The sequence below is a fragment of the Chiloscyllium punctatum genome, chromosome 45, assembly GCF_047496795.1.
Source record: "Chiloscyllium punctatum isolate Juve2018m chromosome 45, sChiPun1.3, whole genome shotgun sequence".
NCBI classification, from domain to species: Eukaryota; Metazoa; Chordata; class Chondrichthyes; order Orectolobiformes; family Hemiscylliidae; genus Chiloscyllium; species Chiloscyllium punctatum.
In genome coordinates, this window is record NC_092783.1 from 14,098,321 (window position 1) to 14,112,182 (window position 13,862).

Consider the following 13,862-nt stretch of genomic DNA (forward strand, 5'->3'; position numbering starts at 1 on the left):
ACTGTATAATACTTACCTGCTCCTTCTGGGGTGGACTCAGCTTCAGTAGATTCGGTTGAGAATGGCACTATTTTAGGTGTAACTCTTCATTGCCCTCCATCTCAGCTCTGCTGTCAAACTGTTTCAGGTGTCATTCCCTCCGCTAACTCTATTGATCAAACCATCTGCACCAGAATATTACGGCCACACTGCCTGGTGTGTGTCATTTCCGCCATTGGTGACAATGCCAGTAAGTGAGATGGCATTTTTACCTCGGTCTAGTCATAAACTCAGCTGCTGCACTCGTAAATAAAACTCTGCTTGATGGTCATTCCAGTTTGATTTTGCCCTCCTGCCTTCTCCTCTTTCAGGATTTTCAGATACTCTAAGATGTGGCAAATTCAAATTTCCATTTCCAGAATTGTCTCAGTTTTGGTGCCCAGTTTGCTCCTCAGTGTCTCCTGGGCAAGTGAAACACCCAACCTCCCATCAATATTCTGGGCTTATGATTGACCAGAAATTAACCTAAAATCACCATGTCAGTACAGTATCTACAAGAGCAGGTCAAAGGTTAGGAATACTGCGGCAAGCAACTCACTTCCTGTATTCCCAATGTCTGTCATCGCTCTACAAGGCACAAGTCAGAAATGTGATGTAATACTTCCCATTTATCTGGATGGGTGCAGCTCCAACAAGACTCAAGAAACTTGACACCATCTAGGACAAAGCAGCCCACTTGATTAGTATCACATCCACAAGCATCCACTCCCTCCACCACCAATGCACAGTCGCAGCAGTGCTTACTACCTGCAAGGTGCACTTCAGAAATTCACAAAAGACCCTGAAACAGCACCTTCCAAACCCTCAACTACTTACATGTAAAAGGAAAAAATGTAGCAGAATCCACTCACCATCCTGGTTTGGAAATGTATTGCTGTTCCTTCACTGTTGCTGGGTCAAAAATCGTGGAATTTCCTCTTTAAGTGCAGTGTGGATCAATCCACATCAGGTGGACTGCTTTAGTTGGAAGTACAAGCTTTTGGAGCACTGTCTGATGAAGGAGCCGTGCTCCAAAGGCTTGTACTTTCAAATAAACCTGTTGGCCTATGACCTGGTGTTGTGTGATCTTTAACTTTGTCCACCCCAGTCCAACACTTACATACATATCATGCCTTTGTAGCTCACTATCACCTTCTCAAAGGCAAGTGGGAGGGGCCCAGCTAGTGATATGCAGATCCTCGAAATGGATACTTTTAAAAAGAGGTGTACGAATTTCTCAGACTTGACATCAAACACTGAGGTGGTCAACTGGATGAAGAAAATCAGAATAATGACTGGTGCCTGACCCGCACCAAATCCAACAGCTTTGTTTTTTTTTCTATTCCTTGGGAGATGTCAATGGATTCTCAGAGGTACATGCCTCCAGTTTGGGAGGCACTGAGTTAATGTGGCTTCACAATCCCAACCACAGGGCAGTGGCATTGAACAGTGAGCATGGTCTACACATCTCAGTGCTAACCCCCTCAGCTCAGAATCAGGAGGTTGTGAGTTCAGAGACACTGAGAACATTATTTAGGTTGATACTTTAGCATTGAGTGGGTGCTCATTGTTGCGGCCTTGACTATTCGATCAGATTTTAAACAGAGCTTCAAAGCTGCCTCTCCGACAGATGTAAAAAGGTATGTACTGGCTACCATTCATTTCACAACTAAAAGATATGAAATATATTTCTGATTATTGATCACCTTGTCATTGGTGTACAAATTGGTTTTACATTGCAGCGTTTTAAAAGGTATCATCTGGAAATCATATATAGGCATGATTTCATTCATTATATGTGGGAGAAAGTAACCACTAAAAAATCTCACACATAATACAACCTATCTGGCTCTATGTCACTTGACAGGTAAGGAGCACTGGGAATGAGCTCAGCACATACGGTGCTCAGCATAGCCACAGAGTAACTAGACTCCCAACAGAGGTGAACATATCATAGACCTACTATCATAGACTTACTTACTATCATAAACTCATATCCTTGATCTACTATATACTACTGAAAGAAGAAGATTCTCAAACAACTTCAACTTATGTTTGTATTCCATCTTTAAAGGACAATTAGGGATGGATAATCAATACTGGCTTAGCCATGTCCTATCAAACCTTTATAAAAGATCTAATTGAATATTCCAACATGTTTCCATGGCACATTGTAAATAAAATATGGTCTGAGAATACAGCTCAGGATGGGGAGTAAACATCAGAGGCCTAGAATCGGTGCTCAGGGCTCTAGGGTGGCCTGCTGTGCCAGGATGGGGTGCCAGGGTCCCAGGCGACGGGCAGTACCAGGGTCAGTGAGTTCTGTCCCAGCCCCAGACTGAGACCATAAGAAGTCTTCAAGTCATGTCACCAACAGATTGGTCAAAAGGGTACATTTTTAAAGTATCTTAGTGGAGGGGAAGAGAGATGAAGAAAAGGTATCCCAGAGCTTAGTGTCAAGGTAACTGTAAGGTGTGGTCACTGCTAGTGGAGCATATAAAACAGAGGGTATTTGAGAAACCAGAACCGGAAGGTTGCAATGTCTCTTGCAATAGGTTGTAGGGCTGGGCAAGTTTTCAGATTTTGGGAGGGGTATGGCCGTGGAGGGATTCGAAAACAATGATAGCAAGGTTACAAGCTGATTGGCTCAACCTCTAACTGTTGCCAGGGTGATGGATGCAATTGGTTGGTAGGGAGTGGAGTTTGGAACAGGGACCAAAAGCAAAAGCTTCAAGTCTCCCAATATTCAATACCAGGAGATTCTGCCCAGCCAGCTGACATGCAAGCATTCTGATAATTGTGCAATAGTAGGGAATTCAAGAGAGTTAGTGGAGAGTTAGAACTGGGTGTTGTTTGCATTTGTATGAAGATTAACACTAGACTTTTAAATAGTATCATAGGGAGTCAGCAAATGGATGAGAGACAGGGGCGATTGAGGATAAATCCTTGAGGATACCAGAAGTAATAGTGTGGAGGAACCTTTGCAAGTGATTTTCAGGATTAGGGGATAGCCTGGATTCCCTATGAAACAACATCTTGCATCTATGTAGCACTTTAAGCATAATAATTTAGCATGAAGTGACACATGGAGATATTAAGCCACCAGACTTGGTGAAACAAGTAGGTCATGAGGAATATCCTAAAGGATGAGAGAGAACCAAAGATGTGGTAAAGTTTAGGGAATTCCACAACTTAGGGTCTAGGCATGTTGAAGGCATTCAGTTATGGAATAATGAAAATTAGAAATGCACAAGATTCCAGAGTGGAGGAATAGAACGATTTCATAAGATTGTAGGGCTACAGGAGGATATGGTAGGGAATGCAAGGTTGTGGACAGATAAGAACATTTGGGAAAATGTTAGAATCCCTGATTAACAAAGCTGGCAGCAGGACATTTAAATAATTATAACATAATCAGGCAGAGTCAACATGGTTTTGCGAAAGAGACATCATTTGCTTGACAAGTTTAGTTGGATCTAACAACCAGCATGAATAAAAGGGAATGAATAGAGGTAGTGAATTTGGGTTTTCAAAAGGCATTTGATAAGGAGCAATATAGATGGCTATTGTGGAAGGTAAGAACTCATGGTGTTGGGCTGTTGGATTAGCATGGATTGACTAATTAACAGAAAATAGAGAATTGGCATAAATTAGTCATTTTTAGATTGACAAAATTAAAGTGGCCCAGCGATCAGTGCTGGGCTTTCAACAAATTACAATCTATGTAACTGACTTGGATGAAGGGTCCTATTGCATTGCAGGCAAAATTGATAATGATATAAAGTTGGGTCAGAAAGCAAGGTGTGAGGAATCTGAAAAGGGATATATCTAGGGTCAGTGAAATGGACAAAAAATTGACAGGTGGAGTATAACATGGGAAATGTGAGACTGTCCTCCTAAATGAAGAATAGAAAAGCAGAATTTTACTTAAATGGCAAGCTGCAGAATTGTGATACAAAGGGATATGGGTGGCTTTGTCAATGAATTCCCCCAACATGAAATGTTAAGTCTGTTTCTGCCTCAGTGGAGACTATCAGACCTGCTGAGTAATTCCAGCATTTTCTGCTTTCATAGCTCAAATGCTCACATATATACAGTGGTTAAAAAGGCGTTTGGCAAACTTCTCTTCATTGCCCAGACCATTGAGTATAGGCATTGGGAAGTCATGTTGAGGTTGAACAGGAGAATGGTCGGGCCTCTTCTGGATTACTGTGTCCAGTTCTGGGAAGAGTATTATTAAGCTGGAGAGGGTTCAGAAGAGATTTACCAGGATGTTGCAGGGTATGGAAGGTTTGAGTTATAAAGAAAGGCTGGGAGTTACTTCACTGGAGTGCAAGAGGTTGAGATGGGATCTTATGGAAATTTATAAAATAATGAGGAGCATGGATAAAGTTAATGGTAGGTGTCTTTTCCCTAGGATGAAGGATTTAAATACTAGGAAACACATTTTTAAGGTGAGAGGAGAGAGATTTTAAAAAGGCATGAGGGGCAATTTTTTTATATAGAGGGTGGTTCATGTGTTGAATGAACTTCTAGAGAAGTAGCAGATGTGGGTACAATTACAATGTTTAAAAGACATTCGGATAAGGACATGAATCGGAAAGGTTTGGAAGGATATGGGCCAGGCGCAGGGAGGTAGGACTAGTTTAGTCTGGGATTATGTTCAGCATGAACTGGTTGGACCGAAGGGTGTATTTTTGTGTTGTATGACTCTATGATTTTAAACTCCCCTTAAATGCATCTATACAGTTTGCCTAGTCACTCGCTACTTTTATTTATATATTCTGGTGGAAATAGGGATGGTGCTGACTAGACTAGCATTTAATGAGGTAAAAACCCTTGATAAGATTATGGTGAGCTGCCTTCTTGAAGTGCTGTAATCCATGGGGTGTAGGTTCACTCACAGTGAAATTAAGGCGAGAGTTTCAGGGGTTTTACCTGACAACACAAAATGAATGGCAATGTAGTTCCAAGTCAGAATGGCTTATAGCTTCTCCTTACAGCCTTCCTTAAATAAAGGCACAATATTAGTCACCCTCCAGTCCTCCAGCACCTCACCCCTAGTTATAGATGATACAAATATTTCTGCTAGGGGCCTTACAATTTTCTCCCTAACTTACCAAAACATCCTGGGATATACTTGATCAGTTTCTGGAGATTTATTCATCTTTATGTTTTCTAAGATCTTCTAAGACACTTCCTCTCCTGTAATGTGAACTATTTTGAAAATATCGATATTTATTTCCCTGAGTTCTCTAGCCTTCATTTATATCTCCACAGTAAAAACTGATGCAAAATATTCATTTAATATCCATTCCATCTCCTGAAGTTCAATGCATAGACAACATCGTTGATCTTTAAGGGGCCTATTCTCTCTTTAGTTGCTCCTTTGCTCTTAATGTACTTGTAGAATGTCTTTGGATTATTCTTACCCTTATTAAGATTACAAAGAGAGAGTTTAATTTGAAAAGATGCGAGGTGTTGTACTTTGAGAAAACATACACGGGCAGGACTTATACAATTAAAAATAGGGTCTTGGGTGGTGTTGTAGAACAGAGAGACCGAGAGCTTCAGGTACATAATTCTTTGAAATTTGCATCACAGGCAGACAGGGTGAATAAGAAGGTGCTTCTTGCCTTCATTGCTCAGGCCTTTGAGTATAGGAGTTGGATTGTCATGTTGAGGTTGTACAGGATATTGGTGAGGCCTCTTCTGGGGTACTGTGTCCAGTTCTGGTCGCCCTGTTATCAGAAGGATATTATTAAATTGAAGCGGGTTCAGAAAAAATGGAGGGTTTGAGTTATAAAAAAAGGCTGGATAGGCTGAGACTTTTTTCCCAGGTGTGTAGGAGATTGAGGGGTGACCTTACAGAACTTTATAAAATCATAAGGGGCATACATTAAGTGAATAACAAAGTCTTTTCCCTCAGGTGGGGGAAGTTGAAAACTAGAAGGCATATTTTTAAGATGAGAGGAGAAAGATTTTACAAGGATATGAAGGGCAGTTTTTTTTTACGCAGATGATGGTTCATTTTTGGAATGAACTGCCAGAGGAAGTGGTGAATACAAGTACAGTTACAACATTTAAAAGACATTTGGATTAGATTATGAATAGGAACAGTTTGGAAGAATATGGGCCAAATGCAGACAGGTGGGACTAGTTTAGCTTGGGATCATGGTCAGCATGGATTAGTTGGACAGAAGGGTCTGTATGACTCTCTGACTCTGTGAGAGATAGTGGTGCCCCTATGAACCTGTTGCTGTCTTTTTCTTTCTAACTGGCAACTGTCATGAGTTTGAAAAGTGCTGTTGAAGGAGTTGCTCCAGTACATATTGTAAATAATACACATTGCTGCCACTTTGTGTCAGTGGTAAATAATGAATGTTTAAAGTGTGGATGCAACACCGATCAAGCTGTCTGCTATGTCCTGGATACTGTCAAGCTTCATTCATATCCAGGCAAATGGAGAGTATTCCATCATACTCCTCACTTGTGCCTTGTAGATGCTGGTCAGGTACTGGGGAAACAGCAGGTTGGTTATTTGCTGCAGAGTTCCTAGTCTCTGGCTTGCTCTTGTAGCCACAGTATTTATACAACTGGTCCATTTCAGCTTCTGGTCAATGGTAAATCTTAGGATGTCGATAGTGGGAGATTCAGCAAAGTTAATGTTATTGAATGTGAAAGGAAAATGATTAATTCTTTATTGTTTGAAATGGTCACCGCCTGCCATTTAAACAGTGAAAGGTTATTTGCCACTTATCTGGCCAAACTTGGAAGTTATCCATATCTTGTTCCATAAGTATTCCATATGGAACTTCTGATCTTGTAATGGAAGGAATGTCATTGATGAAGCAGCTGAAGGTAATTGGGCCTAGGACACCACCCTGAGGAGCTCCTCCAGTGATGTTCTGGGACTGAGATGAATAACCTCCAACAACAACAACAATCATCTTTTTCGTGTTAGCTATGTCTCCAACCAGTGCAGAGATTTCCCCATGAGTCTCATTTCCACTATTGGTCAAGTGCTGCCTTGATGTCTAGGGTAGAAACCCTCACCTCAGCGTTGGAGTTCAGCTCTTTTGTCCATGTTCGGACTAAGGTTGTAATGAGATCAGAGTTGAGTGGCTGTGATGAAACTGAAACTGAGCTTCAGTGAGCAAGTTCTGCCTGATAGCACAATCAATGACATTTTTCATCACTTTACTGATGATTGTGAATAGCCTGATGGGGACAGTAAATGACCAGGTTGGATTTGTCCCACTTTTTGTGTACTGGATATACCTGGGCAACACACCTGGAACACCACTTCTCACTTTTCTCCCCCACACTGAATGGTGGCACGGTGGCTCAGTGGTTAGCACTGCTGCCTCACAGCACCAGGGACCCAGGTTTGAGTCCAGCCTTGGGCGACTGTCTGTGTGGAGTTTGCACATTCTCCCACTATCTGCGTGGGTTTTCTCCGGGTGCTCCGGTTTCCTCCTACAGTCCAAAGATGTGCAGATCAGGTGAATTGGCCATGCTAAATTGCCCATAGTGTTAGGTGCATTAGTCAGAGGGAAATGGGTCTGGGTGGGTTACTCTTCGGAGGGTCGGTGTTGACTTGTTGGGCCGAAGGGCCAATTTCCACACTGTAGGGAATCTAATCTAATCAACCATCCTTTACTACAATGTTTTCTCTCTGTCTTGAAACCAGATGAAAAATAACTGCCACTTTTCACTGATTCCACTTTCTCAAATCTTATTCATCAATCTATAATGAGACACTTTACTGAAAGCTTGTTTTTAAAATATCCAGATAAATGACATCTACCATTATCCACATTCCTTGTTATCAACTGAAAAAAAACTTCAGTAGCTTTGGTGGTCAAGCAAGAAATTCTCGTTTTAAATCCATGCTCACTATTATTATTTATTTCTCATTTCTGAGTTTACTTCTATTCTTTCCTTAAGCAAGGATTCCGGTATTTTTCCAACCACTATGTTAAATTGATTGGTTTATATGTCCCTAGGTATGTTCTATCCCTCTTCCTAACTACGAGTTACATTAGGAATGTACCAATACTCTTGCTCCTACCCCTTTTCTACTGAATTGATAAACAAGAGCAGCAATGCGTCTGCTATCTCTTCCTTAGATTATTTTCAATACATAGATTCAATCTATCCAGACTAGAGGCATTGTCCTCTTTGAGTTTGATTTGTTGATTAAAACACATCCTTTTCAATTTTAAATGCATTGATGTAATTAATCATTTTATTATCCAATGCCTTGTCTACCTATTCCATGCCTGATTAATACAAGAGGGAAATAACTATTTAATATTTCTGCCATCTTTCTCTCTCATTACCTCTCACGTACATTAATGGACATTTTTCCGATTTGGCATTTTATTTTCCTTCTTGCTTTGTGTGTAGAATACTTGACTAGTTTGTTTAATATTCTATGATTAATTAGTTTTGTAGTCTCTCATTGCCTTCCTAATTTTGTTACTTCTCTCACAATCTCTGCATTCTCTCTTTAAATGCTGCTTTGTTGTCTATGTATGTGCAATGTCATTGACTCTTAACTGTCCTCTAAAATGGCATAGCAAATCTCTCAAAGGTGTCTAAATGCTAGTCTGATAAAACTAATGAAACTGGACAGACCAGCCAACATTGATCTAGCCACAGGGAATAACAACAGCACACACAATTTATCGATCATGCAAAACCACCCTAAGCAACATTTGGGGCCTTGTGCCAAAATTGGGAGTACTGTCTCAATACTGACTGGAGCAACAGTCTGACAATCATTCTTATGGATTTGCACCTTACAAAGCCCCAGACCACCATTGCTATCCCCAGATAAGTCTTGTCTTACCAACACAACACTCAGCAGTGCAGCTCAGTGACTAACCTTGGGAGGAAGTTCCTCTGGGAGTCCTTGACACTGACTCCCAACCCTGTAAAGTCTCGTGGCATCAGATCAAGTATGGGCAAAGAGACCTCCTGTTTATCATCACCTCCTGCCACACCCCCTCAGCTTACTAATCAGTTCTCCCCCATGCTGAAAACTTATTGCCCATTCCCTAAATGCCCTTGAGAAGATGGTGGTGAACTGCCTTCATGAACCACGGCAATCTGTATGATATTTGTACACCCACAGTGCTGTTAGACAGGAAGTTCCAGAAAAGGAACAATGATACATTCCTTAGTCAGGTTGGTGTGTGACTTGGCCAGAAAAATGCAAGTAGTGTTGTTCCAATGCATCTGCTACTCTTGTTTTTCTTAGTGAGTTATTATATAGTTGCCTGCCGCTATGTGTCGGTAGTGCAGGGAGTAAATGTTTAGGGTATTAAATGGTGTGCCAATCAAGCAGAGTGCTTTGTCCTCAGCTCCTTGAGTGCTGTTGCAGTTGACTTATTCAGATAAGTGAGAAGTATTCTACCAGCTCCTCATCTGTGCCTTGTAGATGGTGGACAGTGCTGCAAAATTCCCAGACTCTAACTTGTTTTGATATGGTTAGTTCAGATCAATTTCTGGTCAATGGCAATCTGCAGGATGCTAACAGTAGGGAACTCAACAATGAAAATGACATTGAATATCAAGGGTTGATGGTCACATTCTCTCTTGTTTGAGATAGTTATTGTCTGCCACTTGTGTGATGTGAATGTTACTTACCACTTACCAGCCCAAGTACTAGATGTTGTTCAGGTCTTGTTTGGACACAGACTGCTTCGGTATCTGAGGAGTCATGAATGGTGCTGAACATTGTACAATCATTGGAGAACATGCCCACTTCTGACCTCATAATGGAGGGACAGTCATTGAAGAGGCAGCTGATGATGGTTGGGCCGAGGGCACAACCGTGTGGAACTCTTGACTGATTTCCTGTGGCTGAGAAGATAATGACCGTAACCTTTGTACTCGGTAAGACTCTAACCCAGCAGAGGGTTTCCCTTCTGATTCCGATTGCCTCCAATTGTGCTCGGGCACCATGATATGAAGTGCAGTTTCTCTCATGCTTCCTCAGGTTTAGCTCTTTACTCCAATTTGGAACAAGGCTGTTAGAACGTACATTTACGCCATCTAGCCCCTCAAGTCTGCCCTGCCATTCGATAACATCATGGCTGATTTACCCCTTGCTTCAGCTCCTTTCTCAGGCCATTTCCTCATTGTGCCTAACTCCTCAATAGTTCAAAAATCTACCTATCTCCTCATTAAATTCCTCCATTGATTGAGCTTCCACAACTCACTGGGACAGAGCATTCAAGGCATTCATTACCCCGAGGAGAAGAAATTCCTTTGCATCTCGATTTGAAATGAGTGCCCCCGCTTATGCAACTTTGTCCCCTAGTTTGAGGTTCCTCCACTCAGGGAAACACCTTCTCAACAACTACCCAGTCAAACTCCCTCAGAGTTTCAATATGATCAGCCTCATTCTTCTAAGCTCAAATGAAGCCCTGACCTGTTTAGCCATCTGTGATAAATCAATTCTGTCACCCGAGGAATCAGCCTTGTGAATTTATTTTGAACTGCCTCCAATGCCAGTATATCCTTTCTTAAATATGAGGACTTAACTGTATAAACTACTCCGGGTGCGGCCTGACCAATGCTGTGTACAGTTGTAACAAGACTTTTCTACTATTAAACTCCAACCACAAGCAATAAAGGTCAAAACTCCATTTGCCTTCTTTAATACTAGCAGTATCCCAAATACTTCAATATTGCTGCATATGCATGCTAACATGTGTTTCATACAACACTCCCTCAACTGCACTTTTAAAAACCTTTCTTTTCATTTAAATAGACCACGATTTGATTCTAAAGTGCATGATCATTCTTGTTAAATTCCATCTGCCTGGTTTTGCCCCATGCTCAAACTATTTACATCTCTTGCAGATTCCTTATGCCTGCATGACAACACAACTTCCCACCTATTTTTTGTATCATCAGCAAAACTGGTGATACACTCAGACCCTCTTCCCAGCCATTAATGTAGTAAGTAAATTATCGAATCTCTAGAACTGATGGCATTCCACTGGTTGCTTGCTTCCAAACTAAAAAAAGTCCCATGAATCCCAACTCTGTCCTCTGTGTGTTAACAGGTCCTTGCTCATGCATTATCCCAATACTGTGAGCGCCTATCTCGAGCAATGATACTTTAAGTGGCACTATATTGAATGCATTCTGAAAGTCAAAATACACCATGTCTATCAGTTCCCTTTTTTCGAAGAATCCTCTGAGGATAATTTACAGATTTGTCAAAAATGATTTGCCTCTCATATGACCACGTTGACATTGTTTGACTGTGATAAGCTTTTCTAAATGTCCTGCTGTTTCTTCCTTAATCACGGACTGTAGCAATTTCCCCAATGACAGATGCTAGGCTAAATAGTCTATAATTTCCTGCTGTCTCTCCCACATCACTTAAGTGTCTAAGTCTTTCCAACTCAGACTCCAGCTCATTGACGCTTTGCAGGTATGTTTGTTCAGCACAGTCTCACTGATCACATCTTCCACATGTGGCTGTCCTGACATACAACATAAGAACATAAGAACTAGGAGCAGGAGTAGGCCACCTGGCCCTTCAAACCTGTTCCACCATTCAATAAGATCATGGCTGATCTTTTCATGGCCTCAGCTCCACTTCCCCACCCTCTTACTATAACCCTGAATTCCTTCACTGTTCAAAAATTATCTATTTTAGCTTTAAAAGCATTTACTCTGGAAACCTCAACCACTTCACTGGGCAGGGAATTCCATAGATTCACAACCCTCTGGGTGAAGGAATTCCTCCTCAATTCAGCCTTAAATCTGCTCCCCCTCATTTTGAGGCTATGCCCCCTTGTCCGAGTTTCACCCACCACTGGAAACATCCTTCCTACTTCTGTCTTATCTATTCCCTTCATAACAGAACTTAGAACATAGAACAATACAGTGCAGAATGGCCCTTTGGCCCTCGATGTTGCGCCGACCTGTGAACTAATCTAAGCCCATCTCCTTACACTATCCCATCATCATCCATGTGCTGATCTAAGGATTGTTTAAATCTCCCTAATGTGGTTGAGTTAACTACGTTGGCAGGCAGGGCATTCCATGCCCTTGCCACTCTCTGAGTAAAGAACCTGCCTCTGACATCTGTCTTAAATCTATCACTTCTCAATTTGTAGTTATGCCCCCTCGTACAAACTAATGTCATCAACCTAGGAAAAAGACTTCCACTGTCTACCCTATCTAATCCTCTGATCATCTTGTATGTCTCTATCAAACCCCTCTTAACCTTCTTCTTTCCAATGAGAACAGACCCAAGTCTCTCAGCCTTTCCTCATAAGACCTTCCTTCCAGACCAGGCAACACTCTGGTAAATCTCATCTGCACCTTTTCCAATGCTTCCACATGCTTACTATAATGGCGCGACCAGAACTGTACACAATATTCCAAGTGTGGCTGCACTAGCGATTTGTATAGTTGCAGCATGACATTACGGCTCTGGAACGCAATCCCTCTACCAATAAAACCTAACACACCGTATGCCTTCTTAACAGCACTATCCACCTGGGTGGCAACTTTCAGAGATCTATGTACATGGACTCCAAGATCCCTCTGCACATCCACATTACCAAGAATCTTTCCATTGACCCAGTACCCTGCCTTCCTGTTATTCTTCCCAAAGTGAATCACCTCACATTTAGCTGCATTGAACTCCATTTGCCTCTCAACTCAATTCTGCAGTTTATCCAAGTCCCCCTGTAACCTGCAACATTCTTCCACACTGTCCATCACTCCACTGACTTTAGTGTCATCTGCAAATTTACTAAACTATCCACCTATGCCTGCGTTTAAGTCATTTGTAAAAATGACAAACAGCAGTGGTCCCAAAACAGATCCATTAGTAACTGGACTCCAGGCTGAATATTTTCCATCAACCAACACTTGCTGCCTTCTTACAGAAAGCCAGTTTCTAATCCAAACTACAAAGAGACCCTCAATTCCATGCCTCTGCACTTTTTCCAACAGCATACCATGTGGAACCTTACCAAAGGCTTTACTGAAGTCATGTTCACCATGTCAACTGCCCTACCCTCATCTACATGCTTGGTCACCTTGTCAAAAAACTCAATGAGGTTTGTGAGACACGACCTGCCCTTGACGAAACCATGCTGATTATCTGCAATCAAATTGCTGCCTGCTAGATGATTATAAATCCTATCTCTTATAATCCTTTCAAAAACTTTTTAAGATTTTTGCTTTTTGGAGGAGGGAGCAAAGGGAACAGATAGTGTGGAGGCTCGGTACAAAAGACAATGGGATAGTTATGGTTGTGAAAGAGAAAAAAGAGATGTAAATGGATATAAATTAAGGCACAAAAGTAAGAGAATGGGACTTCTCAAGTGAAAGTAAAGCAAACAAAACTCGAATGAGTAAAAGCTGTTATGACGGAAGGATGGGGCACCTGGGCCATCCTCTGAGGCTGTAAAACTAAATATTGAGCAGGAGAGGCTATGAAGTGCCTAATCAGAAAATGAAGTGCTGTTCCTTGAATTTGTGCTGAGCTTCATTGGAACATTGCAGCATTCCATGACAGTAAGGTGGTTTATTGAAATGGCAAGTGACTGGAGGTCAAGATCATTCCTCAGGACAGAGTGGATGTGTTCCATAAATTGGCCAGCCTCTCTGCATTTGTTCTTATCAACGTAAAGAAGACCACACTGTGAGTAGCAAATACAGGTGATTAGACTGAAAGAAGTACAAGCAAAATACTGCTTTCCAGGAATGTGTTTAGGGCCTTGGACCATGAGTAAGGAGGAAGTGAACAGACAAGTATAATACTTCTGTGCTTGCATGAGAAGGTGCCATGGGGGAGG